Below are 13195 nucleotides of genomic sequence, written 5' to 3'. Positions count from 1 at the left end.
ATGTGAGCGAGAACGACACGTCGGTGCCGAACCGTCATCTGCTCAGATTGAGCTGATATCAACCAATCGTCAATGTGGTTGAGTCGTGCAAGTGTAGGGTGAGAGTGCAAGGCCAGTGGAAGATCTGTATTGGTAGGCTTTTGCCCCCAAAAGCAAACCTCAGGAACTTCCGATGAAGAAGGATGGACATAAGTGCATCTTTTGATAGATTGTGACACACCAGTCCTCGGACTTGGCCTCTGCAGGCATGCTAAACTTCAGTCCCCTGACTGAGTGGTTCAAAAAGCACAGATCTAGAAAAGGACACAACATCTCATCCTTCCTCGGAACAGTAAAGTACCGGCTGTAGGACCCGGACTCTGCAACCCAATGAGGGACCACCTCGATGGTCTCCGTCCTCAGAGAGAGTCTACTTCTGTTCCATTACCAGAGCCTGCTTGGGGCCCACCAGAACTGGATTCTGTGGCCTCTCACTACAGTGTGCAGGACCCACTGAGACACATTTGGCAGTAGTTTTCACGCTGCCAAATAGCCTACTAAGGGAATCAGCCTCTCAAGACTGATCTCTGATGGCATCAGAGCAATTAGCTCAGTGCCCTGAAGCAGTGCACCGGCAGGAGACAGCCGAACTAGCTGCTCTGGAAACCTCCCAGGAGGTCGTAAGCCTCTTAGGTCCTGAGCCGCAGCATCAGGACTCTCGTAGCTGAAGTCTCCTAAAAATGACAGTGCTCAGACCCACATCGTCTGCTAGGAAGACTAGACCAGAGCCTGCTCGCGGCAGGACCCTGTGAAGTACACTTGGCAGGGGCTCCCACACCGCCATGTGACCTCCAAAGGGAACCAGTCAGGTTGGGACTGCTCCGCCCAGCAGCCCCTGACCGCCTCAACCCCCTCAGAGGAAGAGCGGTACACACGTGTTCTCACACAATAAATTACATCCCTAGAGCCCCTGTACCTTTTATATATATATATATATATATATATATATATATATATATATATATTTTTATTTTTTTTTGCTACTCAGTCACACAAACAACATCAATCTCCTCAGAGAAAGATGGATGCTGCAGCGACCTCTGCCTCCGAGGACGAGGAAACCTCAGCGCTGGTTTCCAAGCCTCGAGAGCGAGCTCTAGATCTAGTGAACACGGGTGAAGATAGGATGAGTCGTCTCCAACCTGTTCACCAGATCATGTGCGATTCCCGTGATCGCGGTCGCCGCAGTGCCTCAGCAACAGTGCGACCGCAACTGCAAGATCGCATGCACGTACACAATCCTCAGAGCGTGCCCAGCGAGAGAGCATGCATCAGCTGCAGCGAGCTGTCTCAGAGGGCGAAGAAACCGCAGCGCTGGTTTCCAAGCCTCGAGAACGAGCTCTAGATCTAGTGAACAAATCGGGGCTGGCACCGCGAGAAACGCCAGTGAAAGCTCTCTCCTCAAAGAAAGCCTTCTGAGAATAAAGCAAAGGCTGATTACCGGCTTTGCCGCTCATGCTTTTTAAGCTTCCTGGTCTCTGACGTCCCCCGCCTATGACGTCTCGCCCTTCCATTGGACTGATTATACACGTTATTCAGAGACGTCACGCTGGACGCGTTTCCCCTTTTCGTTCTCGACGCAGCTCGAGTTACTGAAGAGGAACTCTGTTTGTGTTCTACTGAAGAAACAAAGTCACCTATTGGATGCCCTGGGGTTAAGCAGATAAACATCAAATGATAATTTTTGAATGGACTATCCATTTAAAAGCTCTATATAAATAAAGGTTACTTGACTAAAGTTGCTTTGCAATGATTTGTATTGTAAAAAGCGCTATTCAAATAAACTTGAATTGATTTTAATTTAATTGATTTGAATTTGCTAAAGAACATCAAATTGGTTTGGGCCCCCTCTGAACTAATGCAAAACTAGTCCCAGGAGAACTAAACTGAATGTAAACGGCATGGAAATAATAGTGGAAATCAAACTCTAAATGTTTCCCCTGTCAATCACAAGCAGAGGTAACATATGATCAAAAGCACAAATCAGACCTTATATTAAATTGTGTTCCCTATGAAGAGCGCTCTGAGCACGCTTTACTGCCAAGATGCCTTTTTCTGTTTTACAGTGCTCTGGGGTGCATCAGCTGTAATTGATCTGTAACTGACACTTTGCCAAGTTGCTTGATCTCTCCTCAGACCTTCAGCCTCCCATTCGTTTTCCCTATTACTAGAGAAAATTACACCACTGGCATTAGGCTTTGAGCAAAGCCATGGTTATGAGCACCAAGAAAAGCTAAATGAATCTTTAAAAAGAAATATAAAAAGAGCACATCATCACATAAGTTCTGAAAGAAAGTATGAGTTTTAATGTGATAAAGAGTGTGTTTGAAGTTGGTGGGTGATGTAACGCAGTGTGGGATATGTCATGAAAGCCCTTTGTTTATACCAAGAACTAAGGTTTGTTTTTCATTTATTTAATGATAAAAAGAACTTCATGTTTCCCATCTCATGCTCTCTTACCCACCAACATCATATTTATTTATTTATTTATCATTTTTAAACTTTAACTATATCCAACCAAGCAACTGTATTTAAAGCTGCAATATTATGCATTGAAAACAACCATATCTGTGAAAACACTTGACATAAAAATAAGTCCTTACATAACTCCTAGCATTACATAATAGTTTTTTTTATGTGGTCTAAATGACTCACTTTTTTTAATTAATTGAAGTTGAATGAAAAAAAAAAGATATGTTTACATTCCTTCACTATTTCTGGGTCACTAATCAAATTTATGACATTTATCATGTTAACCCCCTTGTTTGAAAGGTCAGAAGTTTTTGTTTCTATTAAGGCACACAAGATGCTCTTTTGAACGTTTTCAAAACATGCTGGGATAACATGGATCATCAGGATTTGCACATCAGGCATCATGATACAGAAACACCCTAATTTCAATCTTTACCCTTTTAGTAACCATACAATTACAGTAATGAACTTTAAAGGGGACATCGGATGCAAAATTCACTTTTACATGGAGTTTGCATATAAATATGTCTGAGCAGAGTGTGTACACAACCACCCTACAATGATAAAAAAATAATTCACTTCTCTCTTTTTTATCCCCAAAAAACCCAAACAGTCTCACTCTGCATTCAAAACTTCCTGTACAGTAGGCGAACAAATAAGTATGTAAAAAAAAAAATGTTTTACATTATTATTAAAGGTCCCCTTCTTCGTGATCCTATGTTTGAAACTTTAGTTAGTGTGTAATGTTGTTGTTAGAATATAAATAATATCTCTAAAATTCTAAAGCTCAAAGTTCAATGCCAAGCAAGATATTTTATTTAACAGAATTCGCCTACAAAAAACGACCCGTTTGGAGTACATCCCTCTAGTTCCTGCAGTAATGACGTCACTAAAACAGTTTTTTGACTAACCTCCGCCCACATGAATTCACAAAAAGGGGGGCGTGGTCTTGTTGCGCTCAGACGGAGAAGAAGGAAGAGCTGCGTTTGTGTTTGCCATGTCGTTGAAACGCTGTTATTTTCATCTCGGAGTCCAATCATCTTTGTTTGGGCTTCCCAGGGACACTGTACTTGGAGATTAATGGTTACAATTTATGTTTAACTCGGTTCCCGAAAATTATAATCCACATGTAAAACTATGTGCAGCACATTTTGCTGAGGACAACTTCCTCAATCTCAATCAGTTTAATGCCGGATTCGCACAAAGATTATTCCTGAAAGATGGAGCAGTTCCCTCTTTGTCTGGAGAAGGCGTTGTTTATGGACCACAACCGGTAAGTGTACTTTATTATTTAAGTTGGTGCGTTTAACAGTTTCTGTAACTTATTATACAAAGGGCAACGCTGTTTAGCTTTGTTAACTAGATGTTAGGGCTGTGCAAAGAAACGAATGCGATTTTCATGCGCATCTCGGTAAAAACGCTCCTGTGATTATAAGTACATCTCCAGCACATGCTCCTGCCCACTTGCTTCTGAAAACCTTTCTTTTACTGTCTATGCTGAAAACTAGCCCAATCGCGCGTTTCCAGGAGGGCCGTGTGCGCTCAGCTGCTGTCGAATCACAACACAGGAACCGCTGGCCCAATCAGAACTTGTTACGTATTTCTGAAGGAGGGACTTCATAGAACAAGGAAGTCATCAACCCGTTTTTATGACAGTGAAAACAGTGGTATACAGATAGGTGAGTTGTGTGAAAAATACTGTGTTTTTTTACACGCAAAACATGAACACATGTTATATTGCACACTGTAAACACAATCAAAGCTTCAAAAAAGCGCGAAAAACAGGACCTTTAATAGAGTTGGTGAGAATTAGCTGGGTGATGTTCAAATTCTCACAAGATTCAGACATGTGTATACTATAAAGCTAATGTTTGAATATTCCTATTACCTACTGTAGAGTAAAGAAAGCAGTGTGTAAAAAGAGTAGTTCAAAACCTATTCTGCTTCTACTACTGCTTCTTCCCAGATTCTGAAGTGCTCAACCGGTTACTTTTCTATCCCAGGAGGCCACGGGAGAGGGTATGTCATAATCAAGCATGGTGAAGAACAGCAACGCTGGTGTCTTAAAATGTGAGTATTAGAAACAAATCGCATTTGTATACACTACACTGTAACAAATTTCTGTAGTTTTCACAGCATTATTTCTGTAAAATGAACAAATCCATACTGTAGAATGCTTACACTATTTTGCTGTAAATCTGCAAAGCATCATGGGTAAAATTACAATAGCGGGACATTTTACAGTAAAAGTATTTTCCTGTGAATCATAGTACAGTAATTTTGAGCTGGATTTTTTTTTTCTTAGCTGGATTAACCTACAAAATGTACCTATTTTTTTCTTCCATTTAACCTCAGAAAGGTCAAGTTGCTCATTATTTTTTCCTTATTTTTTATCATATATTATTATGTTTGCAGTTTTCACTCATGAAGTTAACATTACAGTCTTTCACTTTCAGAGTTCACTGTAAGAGTGCGTGTGCGAGAGAGAAGTGGAAAAGGACGTCGACATTATTACAAAAAAAATCGCATTAATTTTTTTGATATTTTAATTCCTGGCAACATTTTATTAATAACATCATTAGTTCTGTAAAGTACTAAGTGCTATTTTTACTGCTAGATAAAAATAACTCTTGAATTGTGTCTGTGTTGTGTATGTTTTTGTATTAGTCATTTAAAGCCACATTCGTTTTTCTCTTGCTAGATACTGCACAAGGTTATTACTTTAAATTTTTATTACTTTAAAACTGAAAGAAACAGGTAATATTTTAAAACTGCACGACATTTTTTAGAGGACTAAGTTATGTTAGCTTATGTATCATTAAGGACATCCCCAGAGCTCATCTGTATTCAGATATCAGTTAAAATGTCATCGCGCCACAGATTAAACGACACCAATTCTCAACAAAACCGCATCAGAACTAATAAGGTAATCAGGCGAAACGGCCTCAGACTCGTAACTTAGATCTCCATCTCTCATATGCTTAATGTTTTTTTTATTTAGGCTAATGGTTACACTTTAGTAACATTTCAGCAGTTACAATGCGTTGATTCATTTCCGTGTTATACATTATAGCTATCAGAATAGCATGTCCTTTTTTGTTGTTGCATCATAATATAGTTTCTAGCCATGCATATTACGAATCAAAAATGAAATTTTTATATATTTACAGTAGGACATTTACAAAATATCTTAATGGAACCTGATCTTAATATCCTAATGATGTTTGGCATAAAAGAAATATTATTAATTTTGACCCATACAATGTAATGTTGGCTATTGCTGCAAATATACCGGTGCTGTTTATGACTACTTTTGTGCTCCAGGGTCACACATTATTCTTTCTTTTATCTGCATTTTACCTCTGCTCTAGCTTGTTTCCTTCTAATAAAACTGGAACTGCAAAGAAAATATTGTTGGCTTTGTGTCAAATTGCTGGTTTTGTTCCTAGATCATTCAGTGTTGATGGCCTACTGCACCCAGCAGAGTCTGAGAGAATGTCCAAGATGCTATAAGCCATAGGACAGGTAAGAAAAATCTCAAACATGCACCACTGTTTTATAAGTTTGGGGTTGGTATGATTTTTTTTATCTTTTTGAAAGTCTCTTATGCCAACCAGAGCTTGATGTATGAAATTAAATCGGTAAAGCTGAATTTTCAACATCATTACTCAAGTCTTCAGTGTCACCATAATCCTTCAGAAATCAATCTAATTTGCTTTTTTGCTGCTCAAGAAACATTTCTGATTATTATCAATGTTTAAAACAGCTGTGCTGCTTAATTTTGTACACTTTATCAAAATGAAGATGTTAAAATTTGTATTACTTTGTCTAAATGTAGTATTAATCATTTAGAATTTTTTTTTTTTGTGAAGTATCTTATTCAGGGCAAAACTAAAAAAAAAAGAACATGCATGATTGTATGATCCCCCTTATTTTGGTAAAATAATATGTAAACTTTTGGATGCAGCTGTCTGAAAATTAACTTATAAATGTTCTTTTTTTCTTTTTACTGATATTGAAAATTTTTGAAAACACTTAGCTAAGTTTGTCTTTGACCCTGCTTTCTACATTTTATAGTAAAATAAAATAACAAAAAAATACAAAACTATTATTTTTTTAGGTTTATGCAAAATAAAAAGTGTTACAAAATGTTTTTTATTTATATTTTTATTTTTTTCACCTTTTAAAGTAAATAAATGTTGTTTTGGTCAAAAAAAAAAACACATCTTCCTTTTACGCTACACTCATTTAACAATATTAAAATAATATTTGCTGTTCTATTACGCTGCCCTCACGGTAATTTGATTTGTGCTGTAAAAAAAAAAACATGGTATATATTACAGCAATTTGCCAATTGCTGCCAGCAAATTACTGTAAATTTCACAATAATATTTTTTACAATGTACTGTAGAGTAAACTGTTGAAGGTGTAAAAACACTAGATAGTATAGTACATTTGTGATTTTGGAAAACGTTTATTGTTTATAGATAACAGGGGAGCTCAAGTAGTCAAGTCAAGTGTGCTATTATGTAGAGTTCACTGTTGTCAAAACTTCTTACATTGTGAAAGTAATGTAAATAAAATACTAAACATAAAACATAAATTAAGCATAAGTTATCTGTTTTATTTGTCCATTAGTATTGTTGAAAAACTGAGGTACATCTATGTTGGATAAAAAGCGAGTTAACACATCAACATTTAAATGTATTACTGAGCACATCAATCACAGAGGTAACTTGAATCTTGTATTGATGTTACGGGGCAGAGGAGTACATGTGTGCTCATCCGGAGGAGAGTGATTGATGAAGGAATGCTGACATCAAAGGATTTGAGTGAGGATACTACAGAAATGAATAAAATATCTTTTAAAATGTGAAGTTGTAGTTTACTTCAATTGTTGTAGTTTCAAATGGAGTTATACCAGCACTTTTCTTATTCTTGATTTCTGTGCGCTTGCTGCAGACGTTTTGTGGTGAAAACCTGAAATTAAATATAATAATTTTGTTACTACTAATACAGGTATCAAATGACATTGTGCTGTTAAAAGGATTGCTGTTCGGGCATTTTTGTAGAATCTGAAATGTCTGTAGACTATGCACTGATTCCTTTGCTGCCTTAAAGTAATTATGGGGAAAAAAGCATAATGATTTATGGGACAAAAACATCTTCCAATCATTTACATATTTGAATTAATGTAAAGAGTAAACATATTTTAAAATATAATTTTTCTACAATTATATATATATATATTGTGGCGGGGTGGAAGGAATACGCCCTCCTTACGGAGGGGCACGGCTTTGGGGTACCGGGTGGCATAGTCCACAATCACCAAGATGTGCTCGTGGCCGCGGGAGACTTAGGCAACGGCCATACGAGGTCCATCCCGATGCGCTCGAAGGGCACCCCAATGATGGGCAGTGGAATCAGGGGGCTGGGGGGAGGTTTCCGTGGGGACGTCTTCTGGCAGATTGGGCAAGCCTGGCAGAAACGTTTGACTTCTGCTTCCAGTCCTGGCCAATGGAAGCAATCCCTAACCCAGTGAGTGGTATTCTCGGGCCCCAGGTGGCCCGCCAGGGGGTGCGAGTGAGCCAACTCTAGCACCGTTTCCATCTTCGTCCGTGGTACCACTAACAAAGTTTTTTTTCTTCCCCCCTTCGCTGTGTGATACAGTAGAGTAGGCCATTTTGGACGATGAAGTGCGGGAGAGGATGGGGCCCCGGTTTTAGTTCCTTTCCGCCAACATGCGCACTTGGGACCAGCAATGCTTGAGACGATCATCCTCACGTTGTTCTTGGGAAAATGAACCTCCCCCATTCACCTGTTGGAACAGTTCATGGTAGAGGTTAGTTTCAACAACCGGGGACTCACCATCTCTCCCGCTGTCTGTGGCCAGTAGGGCCGGCTGCTGACGGGTTCCTTTTGCTGGCCTTTTCTTGGGGCGGCTCCCCTTCGTGGTAGCGTGCTGTATGGCGGCGGCCAGGAGGAGGTCGAACCCCGGCCAGTCTCGGCCAAGAAGGAGGGGGACGGGCAGATCCTTCAGCACGCCCACTTCATGGGGGCCAGGCGCCTGGGAAAGTGGAGATCGTCACTCTCCGGGTCGGGACATGGCGGGTGTCTCCGTGCACATAGGTGATGGGGCAGGTATCCTTGGTTTCTCCGCGTGGCGTGAGGATGCGAGATTGCACCAAGCTAACCACACTGCCGGAGTTAAGGAGGGCTTAGAGTGGACGGCCGTTAATTTTTACCTCCGCTTCCGGTGCCCCCTTGGGCAGGTCACGGTGTACGATACAGCCCGCCAACCACGTCCGCATGGGAGATGCAGGGTCCATCGGTTTGTCCTTCGGGGAGGGAGCAACCGGCCTAGCTACTGGTCGCAGGGTAACCTCTGGCGTGCGCCGCTCCTAAACCACCCTCCGGGGAAACGGCCTCGACTGCTCCCCGGTGTCCCGTTGTTGGGCAGCATCCGCCAGTTCCACCGCCTCGACGAGATCGGGTATTGTGGTAGGGTTCCACATCCCAACTGCGGTGAGTCCGGGGAAGGGCCCGGAGGAATCGGTCCACGATGACACGCTCTACAACTTGGGCAGCCGTGGGCTCCCCGGCAAGCAACCAATGCCGTGCGAGGTGGGACAGTTCGGCCGCCTGGGCTCGGGCTGGGAGGCGGAGTTTATATTCCCATTCATGGAAGTTCTGGCCAGCGCAGACCGAGGAGAGCCCCAACCGGGACAGGATTTCCTTTTTTAGCTCGCCGTAATCGTTTGCCACTACGTCGGCAGGGCAAAGAAGGCCCGCTGAGCTTCGCCAGTGAGGAGAGGGGCGACCAACCGCGCCCAGTCATCACTCTCCCAGCCCTCCTGGGCGGCTGTGTTTTCGAACATTTGGAGAAAGGCCTCTATATCGTCATCAGCGGTCATCTTGGGCAGTAGCTGGGACACTTTAGCTCTTGGGTTGGGCAGTGGAACGCGTCGAGCGGGCGCCGCCCGCAGCTCGCCGAGTTTCCTCTCAGTCTGGTCCACTCGAGCGGCTAGGTGTTCCGTAATCTGTTGCTGGCGGATGCTGACCTCCATTAGTCGCTGGAGGATTTCTTCCATTCTGGAGGTTCGGGGAGCAGTGGCCGCCTGGCAGAGAAAAACACAAAAAAAAACAAGGAGTGTGAATCGCTGGGGAATCGCAGATTTGTATTCCTTCCACCGTTATGCCTGCATTCTCCACCAGTGTGGCGGGTTGGAAGGAATACGCAGGAACAAACTCAAATGTAAAGCCCCGGAGGGTGGATTTTATTATAAAGTGAAGGATTGCAGGGGTGATGACGGTGATTCGGCATGCAAAGGTGCTCTCACTCGGGTCCAGGTGCAGGTGAGTCGGTGGTGTGCTCGTGGCAAAGTCTTCTGGTCACAGGCTGCTTTCTGGAAGGCAGAGAGAGGAGAGTCAGTGTGCTAGCTCGTGGAAAGGCTTCTTACCCTTTTCCTGTGTGCATGCCATTTACTAGAAGCCCGACTGATGAGAGGCAGGTGCGGGTGATCAGCCCGTGATGATCCTCAAGCCGGTGCTCCTCGTGAATTACCAGGGCGATGCTGATGTGGAATCGGGACGCTCGTCACAGTATATATATATATATATATATATATATATATATATATATATATATATATATATATATATATATATATATATGAGGAGCTCTTTTCCAAAACTCTATAAATCCATTTTAATCGTTTTCATGAAAATGACTTTTTGTTTTACCTAGACCCATACATTTTGTTAATATTTAATTCATCCTGTTAAAAAGGTAAATTGGCTCAGTCTGAACATGTTAAAAAAATGATTGCTAAATGAAACAACAATATTGTTGATTATAAATTCAAAGTTCAGTAATACATTGGCATTCATTAAAGTGTCATACTCGTAAACAGTAGGACCATTGTCCGCTATACAGTCGTGGCCATAAGTTTTGAGAATTACATAAATATTAGTTTTCAAAAAGTTTGCTGCTAAACAGCTTTTAGATCTTTGTTTCAGTTGTTTCTGTGATGTACTGAAATATAATTATAAGCACTTCATACGTTTCAAAGGCTTTTATCGACAATTACATGACATTTAAGAGTCAGTATTTGCAGTGTTGGCCCTTCTTTTTCAGGACCTCTGCAATTCGACTGGGCATGCTCTCAATCAACTTCTGGGCCAAATCCTGACTGATAGCAACCCATTCTTTTATAATCACTTCTTGGAGTTTGTCAGAATTTGTGCATTTTTGTTTGTCCACAAGATCTCAATGGGATTAAGATCTGAGGAGTTTCCAGGCCATGGACCCAAAATTTCAACATTCTGGTCCCCGAGCCACTTAGTTATCACTTTTGCCTTATGGCACGGTGCTCCATCGTGCTGGAAAATCTTCACCAAATTGTTGTTGGATTGTTGGAAGAAGTTGCTGTTGGAGGGTGTTTTGGTACCATTCTTTATTCATGGCTGTGTTTTTGGGCAGAATTGTGAGTGAGCCCACTCCCTCGGATGAGAAGCAACCCCACACATGAATGGTGTCAGGATGCTTTACTGTTGGCATGACACAGGACTGATGGTAGCGCTCACCTTTTCTTCTCCGGTCAAGCCTTTTTCCAGATGCCCCAAACAATCGGAAAGGGGCTTCATCGGAGAATATGACTTTGCCCCAGTCCTCAGCAGTCCATTCACTATACTTTCTGCAGAAGATCAATCTGTCCCTGATGTTTTTTTTTTTTTGAGAAAGTGGCTTCTTTGCTGCCCTTCTTGATACCAGGCCATCTTCCAAAAGTCTTCGCCTCACTGTGCGTGCAGATGCGCTCACATCTTCCTGCTGCCATTCCTAAGCAAGCTCTGCACTGGTGGCACGCCGAGCCCGCAGCTGAATCCTCTTTAGGAGATGATCCTGGCGCTTGCTGGACTTTCTTGGACGCCTTGAAGCCTTCTTTACAAGAATTGAACCTCTTTCCTTGAAGTTCTAGATGATCCTATAAATTGTTGATTTAGGTGCAATCTTAGTAGCCACAATATCCTTGCCTGTGAAGCCATTTTTATGCAACGCAATGATGGCTGCACGCGTTTCTTTGCAGGTCACCATGGTTAACAATGGAAGAACAATGATTTCAGGCATCACCCTCCTTTTAACATGTCAAGTCTGCCATTCTAACCCAATCAGCCTGACATAATGATCTCCAGCCTTGTGCTCGTCAACATTCTCACCTGAGTTAACAAGATGATTACTGAAATGATCTCAGCAGGTCCTTTAATGCCAGCAATGAAATGCAGTGGAAAGGTTTTTTTGGCATTAAGTTAATTTTCATGACAAAGAAGGACTATGCAATTCATCTGATCACTCTTCATAACATCTGGAGTATATGCAAATTGCTATTATAAAAACTCAAGCAGCAACTTTTCCAATTTCCAATATTTATGTAATTCTCAAAACTTTTTGCCACGACTGTACATAAAACTAACCACATAGTGTGTGAAATGTGCTTTGAGTGTGTGAGAGGACAGAGAGAGTGTGTGTGTGTGTGTGTGTGTGTGTGTGTGTGTGTGTGTGTGTGTGTGTGTGTGTGTGTGTGTGTGTGTGTGTGTGAGTGAAAGAGAGTGAGTGAGTATAGATCACTCTGCATCTTCATCACCATGGCCTGCGTTGTCAGTCACATGATACAGTGCATCATCATAAAAAGCCCTCACTACATCAGACACACCTACTGCTCCTAACAGTGCCAGCACATCGCGCTTCTTTGCTGCCTTCACAGAGGTTCGCTTTGGAAGTAACTCAGGTTTAAGGTCAGCCCACCGCTTGCCCCGCTTTAATACACTATGAAAACAATAATCCCCATTGTAAGCAGTCTTTAAACCAAACTTGTTGGTACTCAAGTCAAGCATGCGTGCTTCACTGATTTTAAAGCTCTTCGGAGCCTTAACGCACTCTTTTGAGGCTGACCTATAATCAAATGCCTCCCAGTCTGTGCCATAAACATGAACATGGCCGAATTGCTGGAGGATGGCATGGTATTCCTGTGGTAGCAGAATTGTCAATTTTCCTGATCTTCTGCTCAATTCTGCCAAAGACTCAGTCTGCTGGGAGAAAACTGTGACCCCTTACTGGAAAGGTATGCTCTATGCCAAGGTTGGGAAAAAGCTGACAAAGTTCCAGCATGAGCATGGACACCATGTTCATGTTTTTGTTTTGCCCAAAACAAGAGTCACTGAACAGCCGAAGTCCCCTGGATCTGCTGACTTTGTCCTGATGTCGAACCTTGATGCAGTCACTCAGTGCAGAAGCAATCATATTGCTGTCTTTGCTATTCTCATTCTCCTGCCACACGTAGAGATGGACATCATCTTTTTCCTGTTGACTGTTCTCACCATTGTGTACAACAACACCAAACAGATACAGATACATCTGCAGTGAGTAATAGGCCTGTCCTATTGGGGTTTTTGGAAGGACCATGTTTTGCATCATATCAAAACTGAGGGGTCACATGACCTCCAGCAACCCTGCCTAACAGGTCATAAAACATACGAGCTCTGTGACGATGCAAGATGAATGATGCAGATTCCATCTTCTTCTCTGTCTCAGTTAGGTTTGGATCTGTAATCCTGATCTTGTACTTGACACAATCAGAGCATGCATCTTTAGCTGCGTGACCGAAGCCAAGATTAAAATCCTTGGAGA

This window comes from Carassius carassius, chromosome 31, assembly GCF_963082965.1.
Source record: "Carassius carassius chromosome 31, fCarCar2.1, whole genome shotgun sequence".
Taxonomy (NCBI): Eukaryota; Metazoa; Chordata; class Actinopteri; order Cypriniformes; family Cyprinidae; genus Carassius; species Carassius carassius.
Note: the sequence above shows the minus strand (reverse complement) of the source record.